This window comes from Nicotiana sylvestris, chromosome 3, assembly GCF_000393655.2.
Source record: "Nicotiana sylvestris chromosome 3, ASM39365v2, whole genome shotgun sequence".
Classification (NCBI taxonomy): Eukaryota; Viridiplantae; Streptophyta; class Magnoliopsida; order Solanales; family Solanaceae; genus Nicotiana; species Nicotiana sylvestris.
Window position 1 is genome coordinate 44,476,754 of NC_091059.1, and position 10,927 is coordinate 44,487,680.

General features: G+C 33.7%; 1 long non-coding RNA gene across 1 annotated transcript; it reads left to right on the forward strand.

The window, feature by feature from the left end:
* Positions 1–2,856: 2,856 nt before the first annotated feature.
* LOC138888729 (uncharacterized) lies at positions 2,857–8,214 on the forward strand. The gene is made up of 3 exons (XR_011406022.1): positions 2,857–3,550; positions 6,938–7,061; positions 7,752–8,214. It is a non-coding gene; the product is annotated as an uncharacterized lncRNA (long non-coding RNA).
* Positions 8,215–10,927: the final 2,713 nt, after the last annotated feature.

Here is a 10,927-nt window from a genome sequence, read left to right on the forward strand (position 1 = left end):
AGTCCAAATGGTCTTGTACTGCTTTTTATGTTAATAAGCATGCTGGACAGGAACGAGGAGTTCCTAGATTAGTTATTAACTACAAGCCCCTTAATAAGGTCTTAAAATGGATTAGATATCATATTCCTAATAAGAAGGATTTATTAGATAGATTACATGATGCCATTATATTTTCGAAATTTGATTTAAAATCAGGTTATTGGTAAATTCAGATATCTGAATCGGATAGGTATAAAACTGCTTTTAATGTTCCAATGGGTCAATATGAATGGAATGTAATGCCCTTTGGTTTAAAAAATACGCCATCCGAATTTCAAAAAATTATGAATGATATCTTCCTTCCTTATACGGATTTCATAATTATTTATATTGATGATATCTTGATATTTTCAAAAAATATTGAGTCTCATTTTAAACATTTAGATTTGTTTAGAGAAATTATTATTAAAAATGGTTTAATCATATCCAAACCAAAAATAATGATTTTTCAAAATAACATCAGATTTCTCGGTCATAATATCGAAAAGGGTATAATTATTCCTATTAATAGAAGTATTGAATTTGCTTCTAAGTTCCCTAATGTTATCACTGATAAGACCCAGCTTCAACGATTCCTAGGAAGTTTAAATTATATTTTTCCTTTTATAAAGGATCTTGCTAAAGATACTTCTCTTCTTTATGATAGATTGAAGAAGAATCCAAAAGCTTGGACTGTGAGTCATACAGAATCAGTCAAAAGAATTAAACAAAAGGTTAATAGCCTTCCATGTTTAACTCTTGCTAATCCCACTTGGGCAAAGGTTGTGGAAACTGATGCTTCTGATACTGGTTATGGTGGGATATTGAAACTATTCTCTCCGATGGATAAACAAGAATATCTTGTTCTGTTTTACTCGAGAAAGTGGAATGATTCCAGAAAAATTATGCAATTGTAGCTAGGGAAATTCTTGCTATAGTTAAATGCGTTATGAAATTTCAGACAGATTTATACAATCAGAAGTTTTTAATTAAAACTGATTGCCAAGCTGCAAAGTTTATCTTTAATAAGGATTTTAAACATGATGTGTCCAAGCAAATGTTTGCAAGGTGGCAAACTTTATTAGCCCCCTTTGATTTCGAAATAATATACAAAAAAGAGTCTGATAATAACCTTCCTGATTTTATTACAAGAGAATATTTGAACTAATAGTTCTCTCTTTGACTTTTACAAATTATGAGGCCTACGTACAGACCTCCTCGACATCGAGGAAGAGGAAGGGCATCTACCGATGGTAGAGGGAATAATATTCTTGCCCAAATGGGAAATAAAAAACTGATAGCTGCTAATTTAGCAGAAAGTAATATCGACCACCCTTTATATAAGGATTTTATGGATTTTATACAATCCAGAAAAGATGTTCCTCAGTTATATTAGAGGACAATAATGAAAACCTTGGGGTTTATAACCAAAAGGACACAAAAGAGTTAATAATTCTTTTGGAGCAGTCCGACCTTAGATGGAAGAATAACCCATGGCAATTAATGGCCAAGTACTTTGATAAAGCGACATACGCTACTCCTGCTTATAAATACAGGATGCATTACGAGATAATACTCTCAACCACAGGATCAGCTGAAATTTAGCATTTCTATCCTCCAAATACAAGAAAAACTTATTGTTTTTCGAAGATAATCATAAAGAAGGTAATACCTTCTGATTAATGGGGAATCAATACTCTTAGGGATCGAGAATACACTCATCCTGACCAAAAAGTCTTAGTTAAATTTAATTATTGGGACTATGTGGAAAGTTTTAATAAAACTTTACTTTACGAGAATCCTCATAGAAAACACTCATGGTTTGTCAAGCTCTGCTTTAATATGAACAATCAACAATTTCCAAATTGGTTCTTTAAATGGTGGAAATTATATGGTCCATCACTGGAAATACTTCCTCCTATGTTCAAAAGTTTATATACACAATGGGAAGATATATCATCCAAAATCAATTCACTACAGAAAGATAATATCTTCTATGATGGCATAGCAGCCATGTACTTCTTCATAGAATTCTCAATTCCATGGATAATGAAATGGGATGTTCAAACCAGTTATACCGAAGAAGGAATTCCTTGCCTTCAGAGAATTGTATAACAAGTTTTGGACTAAGCTAGTCCAGCCAGATCATCAAGGAAAGATCTATGGGGAAGATTTAATAAATCAAATCAAGGCCAAAATTGAAGAATATAAAAACCAAGAGGTAACTAATATTGACGAAGGAGAATTAAGCCCCTTCCAACAGGTTACCAGGAAGCTCCAAATGAAAAATGAGCTATATCCAAGAAAGAGATACTCGCTTCATATTTCGAGGAAGTAAAGAAAGATTTAGCAAAAAATTTTGAAACAGAAATTGGAGACGATATATCAATGACCTCCATTGGAAATACTTCAGATGAAGAAGTCTGTGCAGCAGGTGAAGCACAAAGCAACTCTGGCACAGAAGTGAATATTGATGAAATTGAGGATTTCCTTGCAAAACTGAAGGAAAGTGCCGAAGAATCTTCGGGGAAAAAAGACAACAAGGGAAAGAACAAGGCTTGAATTATTGAAGGCCCCACAGATCAATTATCGGGGTAATAAAAACAAATAACTTTAATAAAGAAGCGGACCCCTCCATCATAAAAAATCTACTTTTATAAAGTAGTCTGTCCGTTAGTAATTATAAGTGCTTTTTACTTTATATCTTGTCGGCCATGTGTAAATCATTTTTGTCGGCCACAGAACTGTTTTAGTTTTTGTTTGATTGTAACTGATCCATTATATAAGAATCATTTCATTACTTAGAGAGACATGCATTAGCCAATGCTCTCCCTTGTTTCTAGCTTCTCTCTCTACTCTTGTAAAAAACCCTCTGTAGTCTTTTGGAATAACAATCAAAAAGGTCACTTGGCCAACAATCAAGTGGTCTCTGGTATTGAATTCTACTCTCCTTTATTTACATATTTATTTTGTAGTACTGTTTAGCCTAAATGATAGGCTAATAAGGTAAGTATTAGACTTAGTATTTATAGGTAATTTACGAAGCACGTTTGGCCTAACCAATGTTTACTGTCGAAATTGGTAACTTCCTAGTCTATATAGTTCTTAACCTGTAACTTCATCTGGGTGATACATTAGACTCTTAGTTACAAAACATGCTTCGTAAATTACCTATAAATAATAAGTCTAACACTTACCTGATTAGTCTATCATTTAGACTAAACAGTACTGCAAAATGAATATGTAAATAAAGGAGAGTAGAATTTAATACTAGAGACCGGCTTGTAGTTAATAACTAATCAAGGAACTCCTCGTTCCTGTTCAGCATGCTTATTAACATAAAAAGCAGTACAAGACCATTTGGACTTTGAGGGAATTTGGGATTTTTTAAATCCTGTTCAATAGTAAGAGAACAAATTTCAATCAAAAATTCAATTTGATTGACCTTTGAAGAAATTTTATCAGAAATGATTTCATTCAAAAATCTTTGGATTGGCTGAGTTATAAAGTCAAAAGTGATTCATTTTCCCCTGTAAGTTCCAGTAAAATTTTTTGTATCCCAATGTGAAAAAGGCATCAATTTATGAAAAAATGGGACACCTAGTATTACGTCCCAATCAATATCTTTTACCAAAACAAAACTTTCTGGAATACAAATATCCTGTTGGCAAATGTAAGCTCTAGGTAATTTATATGAAATACCCATTTGACCATCACTAGCATTTATTAAACGATGAGTGATTTTATAAAAATATCTGGAGGGTATTACTCCTTCTTTTACACAACTTAAATCTGCTTCACTATCTAACAGAGCTATAAACTCTTTTTTGAAATTTTAATCAACTGAAAGGGTTATTTTTATCAAAAACTTCTGAGTGGTAAAATATTGAAGTTTTTGCAAAAAATCATCTTCAGAAAAATCAATAGCTTCTAGTAAAGTATTAGCAGTATTTTCTTCTGAAGTACTTGCACCACTATTTGCTTCAGTAATAATAGTACTGAAGTCTTTATTAATAACAGTATCGAAATTTTCTAATTTGAAAATTCTTTCATCTAAGGATATATTTGAAGCCTTTAATTCCGTGATTTGTGTTTTGAGATAATTTATCTCAGTATATAAATCTTGGACAGTAGCCGGCCTTTCAGGCTGGGAATTATTTTTAATAAGCCTTCTGATCTTAGACATAGTGTAAGGTCCTTCTTGGGATGGAATTCTTTCTACCTCTGTTCCTACCTCTGAAGTTGTAGGAAGTTTATCAATAATTTGGGACCTCAATTCAGGGTCTTTAGTAACCCTTAATAGTTCTAGCATGCTATCATTGGTCAAGACATTAATCTTCAAGTCTGTGAATTGAAAGTAAATATTAAAAAGATCATCGTCAGTATTACAACAATGATTTGAGCATTGTCCTATATTACAGAACTCTTGCTCATCTTCAAAAGATGAAACATAATTTTCTTCCTGAAGGACTCGTAAGCCTTTGCTTGTTGATGAATCAATCTTCTTCATCAGTATAGATATTTCTGGTGAAGAATTTAAACATAGGATTAGAAAGGTCCTTAGAGGTATAGGGATGAATATTAATTATGATACTTACTCCTATAGTAAACTATTCAGTGTATGCACTTAGGAAGGTTTAGCTTTATGTAATGAGATCAAGCTAAACCAACAAATTAAGAAACATCGCCTCAATGAGAGGCAATAATTGGGCGAATTTTGTGAACAATTTGCCATTGACATACCTTCTAATAGAAAGAAATCCCATAAGAAGAAGGAATTCAAGAAGAAAAAGGGTTCGACTGGAAAACGTTATGAACGGACCCAAAGAAGAAAGGCTTTTCATAAAGCCATAAAGGGTTTTGCAAAAATTCATCTTTAGAAAAATCAATAGCTGCTAGTAAAGTATTAGCAGTATTTTCTTCCGAAGTACTTGCACCATTATTTGCTTTAGTAATATTAGTACTGAAGTCTTTATTAATAACAATATCAGAATTTTCTAATTTTCTAATTCTTTAATCTAAGGATATATTTGAAGCCTTTAATTCTGAGATTTTTTTTGAGATAATTTATCTCAGTACATAAATCTTGGACAGTAGCCGGTCTTTCAGGCTGGGATTTATTTTTAATAAGCCTTCTGATCTCAGACATAGTGTAAGGTCCTTTTTGGGATGAAATTCTTTCCACCTCTATTCCTACCTCTGAAGTTGTAGGAAGTTTATCAATAATTTGGGACCTCAATTCAGGGTCTACTAGGATCGCTTCCGATGAGGCTCAGGAATAAATTACCAGAACTTCAGCCTTGGCTAGCTACTAACCTCTAGGTAAACCTTAAACCATGGTGCTCCTTACAACCCTTCAACGTCCACTCTGACTAAACGAGTTCAACCGAGTACCACCGGCTAGGTTGGCCTATAAGAATTGTTTCATTTTTTAAATTCATAATCTTGCACATAGGATTCAGAGTATATAAAGGTTTGAAATAAATCCTATAACAGATACATATAACCTCTGTACAAGGAAAATAATCATAACCATGTAATTTAATGCTGAGAATCAAAGCATTTAAAGAGTTCTATATAACCTCATATGGGTGATACAGTAGACTCTTAGTTACAAAACATGCTTCGTAAATTACCTATAAATACTAAGTCTAACACTTACGTAATTAGCCTATGATTTAGGCTAAACAGTACTACAAAATAAATATGTAAATAAAGGGGAGTACTGTTTTTATGTTAATAAGCATGCTGAACAGGAACGAGGAGTTCCTAAATTAGTTATTAACTACAAGCCCCCTTAATAAAGTCTTAAAATTTATTAAATATCCGATTCCTAATAAGAAGGATTTATTAAATAGATTACATGATGCCATTATATTTTCGAAATTTGATTTAAAATCAGGTTATTGGCAAATTCAGATATCTGAATCGGATATGTATAAAACTGTTTTTATTGTTCCGATGGGTCAATATGAATGGAATGTAATGCCCTTTGGTTTAAAAAATATGTCATCCGAATTTTAAAAAATTATGAATGATATCTTCCTTCCTTATATGGATTTCATAATTGTTTATATTGATGATATCTTGATATTTTCAAAAAATATTGAGTCTCATCTTAAACATTTAGATTTGTTTAGAAATATTATTATTCAAAATGGTTTAGTTATATCTAAATCAAAAATGATCATTTTTCAAGATAATATCAGATTTCTCGGTTGTAATATCGAAAAGGGTAGATTATTCCTATTAATAGAAGTATTGAATTTGCTTCTAAGTTCCCTGATATTATCACTGATAAGACCCAGCTTCAACAATTCCAATGAAGTTTAAATTATATCTCTCCTTTTATAAAGGATCTTGCTAAAGATATTGCTCTTCTTTATGATAGATTGAAGAAGAATCCAAAAGCTTGGACTGATAGTCATACAGAATCAGTCAAAAGAATTAAACAAAAGTTTAATAACCTTCCATGTTTAACTCTTGCTAATCTCACTTGGGCAAAGGTTGTGGAAACTGATGCTTCTGATATTGGTTATGGTGGGATATTGAAACAATGCTCTCCGATGGATAAATAAGAATATCTTGTTCAGTTTTACTCAGGAAAGTGGAATGATTCCCAGAAAAATTATGCAACTGTAGCTAGGGAAATTCTTGCTATAGTTAAATGCGTTATGAAATTTCAGACAGATTTATACAATCAGAAGTTTTTAATTAAAACTGATTGCCAAGCTGCAAAGTTTATCTTTAATAAGGATTTTAAACATGATGTGTTCAAGCAAATGTTTGCAAGGTGGCAAGCTTTATTAGCCCCCTTTGATTTCGAAATAATATACAAAAAAGGGTTTGATAATACCCTTCCTGATTTTCTTACAAGAGAATATCTCTGAACTAATAGTTCTCTCTTTGACTTTTACAGATTATGAGGCCTACGTACAGACCGCCTCGACATCGAGGAAGAGGAAGGGCATCTACCGATGGTAGAGGGAATAATATTCTCGCCCAAATGGGAAATCAAAAACTGAATGCTAATTTAGCAAGAGGTAATACTAACCACCCTTTATATAAGGATTTTATGGATTTTATACAATCCAGAAAAGATGAAGGTACATCATCCAATATGCCAACCTATTCCTCAGCTATATCAGAGGACAACAATGAAAACCTTGAGGTTTATAACCAAAAGGACACAAAAGACTTAATAATTCTTTTGGAATAATCCAACCTTAAATGGAAGGATAACCCATGGCAATTAATGGCTAGGTACTTTGATACAATGTCATACGCTACTCCTGCTTATAAATACAGGATGCATTACGAGATAATACTCTCAACCACAGGATTAGCTGAAATTCAGCATTTCTATCCTACAAATACAAGAATGCATTACGAGATAATACTCTCAACCAGAGGATCAGCTGAAATTCATTATTTCTATCTTGCAAATACAAGAAAAACTTATAGTTTTTCGAAGATAATTATAATGAAGGTAATACCTTTAGATGAATGGGGAATCAGTACTATATATATATATATATATATATATATATATATATATATATATATATATTAAACGAGGTATAATAATTTATAATTATGATTTTGTGAATCGACCTACATATGATTCATCACTAATATAAGAATAGTAATTTTAGAGTATAGTCTCTCCCTTGACAAAACTTTTTTAATGACTATATTGTTGATGCTATATATTGTGTTATGGCGTTGTGCAGGTGAATCATTTAGTGGGTTCTATGAGTTTTGCATGTCAACTGGACTCACAAATTTTGGCTCGAACTCCCTATATATGTAAAATAAAATTTCTAATAATAACTAGATCTATCTCGGCATTATACATTGGTTACATTCAGTAAACCAGATACACCGTATCTTCTAACCCTCCAAATAATGTTTATTCAGAAAAACACAAGAAGCTGTTTTCTATCACCGACCTAAAAAATGTGTCACACGCTAACCTGTTCCTCCAAGGAATTTGTTATGTGCAAGGGGCAGATATATCAAAATAGTACTGATTCACTCGCATTGTATTTTAAGCTGCACCTCAAGTGTTCTTTGTAACTATAGTGAATTAAGAGGTTATAACTCAAATTATACAAGCATGAATCTTTGTATCTTGGTCAGAGTTGTCGACCGGCCTTCTCAAATGCCTAGTAGTTATTTGAGGAAAAAGAATCGTATACTCGGTGTCAAGTGTCAACTAATCAAAATTAACTTGATATATTGAAAAAGAAATTAACTTCGTGATAGCTTAGTTCACCAACAACTACAATTATCTTCAATAATTGACGTTACTTTAGTACAATGTTCCTACTTACCCAAATAATACAAGTGATTAACATCTATAGGACGTGGATCACCAAAATCAGGTCACTATCAAAGCTAGACAGCTAGGTACGTAGCGAGTAATATTTTATCATGGCAATTAACCAGGAATATTTGTTATTAAAAACATGTATTTCGTTTTGTTAAATGAAATTAGTAAAACGTATTTTGACAAGAACAAATGTCTGTAAAACGTTTTGTTAATCAATTGATGCTCGAAACTTATCAATCTGATTTAATATTGGACTTGCGTCGATCAAAAGTAAAATGTAATGACCTGGCCAGTCGTTTCATGAGTTGCATCTTTGTTTTCCCCGTTTCTATTTTCTTCTCTATTCTTCAGCTGAATTTTATCATATCACGTTGGTTGATTCGGGTTCAGAGTAGTTTTGGAGTGGAATAAGGCACTAAGCCTCCTATTTAGAAGTTTAAGTTGGAAAAGTCAACCGGATATTGACCTATGAGTAACCGATCTTGGAATGGAATTCCGGAAGTTGCAGTAAGTTCGTAGAGTTATTTGTGACTTGTGTGCAAATTTTGAGAATATTCGGAAAAGGTTTGGTTGGTTTCGGTGTCATTTGTGGAATTTAGGAGTTCGGAGTTCTTAGGCTTGAATCCGAGATTTGATTCGATGTTTGATGTTGTTTTGAGTGATTCTGTGATAACCCAAAGGATCATCTTGTATTTTAGAATCCAAATCTGGGTTCCGAGGTCTTGAAAAGCTTATTTTCCTTCTCTTCGATTTGCGAGCGCAGTCCGGGTGCGTTTCCAAAAAGCTTTTATGTGAAATTTAAGAAACATATTGAATTTGGCCTTTAAAATTGATTAAAGTTGACTTCGGTCAATATTTTTGGTAAACGAACCCGGACCCGTGACTTGACGGTCCCGTGGGGTCCGTAGTAAAATATGGGACTTGGGCATATGCCCGGAATCGAATTCCGAGGTCCCTAACCCAAGAAAAGAAATTTTTAAAGAGAATGATTTGCTGAAAAATATAAGGACCTTTGGAAATGAAATGGTGTGTGATCTTGATGGTATCAGTCTCATATTTTGGTTCCGGAGCCCGGTACAGATTTAATATAATATTTAAGTCACATATGTGAAATTTGGTAAGAACCGGAGTTGACTTGACGTGATTCAGACGTCCGGTTGTGAAAATAGTAAATTTGAAGTATTCTTGAGGAAAATCATGAGTTTGAGGTTAAATTCGTAATTTTTGATATTATTTTAATGATTTAATCGCACGAGCAAGTCCGTATGATGTTTTTAGACTTGCATGCATGTTTGGTTTGGAGCCCCGAGGGCTCGGTGAGTTTTGGATAAGCCACGGAGTGAGTTTGGACTTAGAAAATTTCTTATTTGTATCTGGTATTTGTTGCAGGCTCTGATCTCGCAATTGCGAGGCTATGCTTCGCAATTGCGAGCCTGTCAGGCTTGACAATTCCGAGGGGCTTTATCGCAATTTCAAAGAAGCCCTGGCCAGCATATGTTCGCATTTGCAAACATCCCTTCGCATTTGCGAAGTCAATAGGGAGGGGCCAGTCATCGCAATTGCGACAAAATATTCGCAATTGCGAGAGGAGCAGACATGGAGCAGGTTCGCAATTGCGAAGCCTATCTCGCATTTGTGAGCTTCGCAATTGCGACATCTGCACCTGATCAAAACATCTTTTGGACGGGATTTTTACTTCGTTCTTCAAAATTTCAAACCCTAAACTCCTAAGGGCGATTTTCTAAAGCAAGTTCTTCCCCAAATCATAGGTAAATGAATATTAACTATTTTTCTTCAATCTATTTCATCGTTTTACATGATTTCACCTCAAAATCTAGGGTTTTTTCATGGAAAATTGGGCGTTCTTGGGTGGAAATTAAGATTTTTAATTTTTGGGGATTTGGACCTCAATTTGAATTCGGATTTTAAAACCAATTGCATATTTGATTTCGTGGGTAAATGGGTAATCGAGTTTTGGTTCGAACTTCGAGTTTTGACTAAGCGTGCCTGGGGTCGATTTTTGACTTTTTAGGGAAAACATTGAAAAATCTATATTCATGCATTAGAATTGGTTTATTTAGCATTTATTGATGTTATTAAGTAAATTATGACTAGATACAAGCAGATTGGAAGTGGAACCGAGAGATAAAGCGGTAATTGAGGCTTGATTTTGTCCGTGGAATTGAGGTAAGTGTTTAGTGTAACCTTAGCTTGAGGGAATAGATGTTGTGGTCTTATTTTCTATGTGTTAGTGTTGAGTACGACGTATAGGTGTGGTGACGAGTATCTATACGTTGGTGTCGAGCATGCCCGTGTGTCACGACCCTATCCCCGAACCCGGTCGTGATGGCGGCTCTCGTGAAGACAAGGCCAGCCAGTTCAACCCAACTCAACTTTTTAAGCAGTTAATCAATATAAAAATAGTCTAAACATGATTTAAACAATACTAAATAGCGGAAATATCGATAACAATGCGGAAAGTTCAACCCAACACAGCCATAACCGGGGTGTCACAAGTCACGAGCATCTCTAAACTATAATACTAGTCTGCTAAAGTCATAAACTACTACAAGT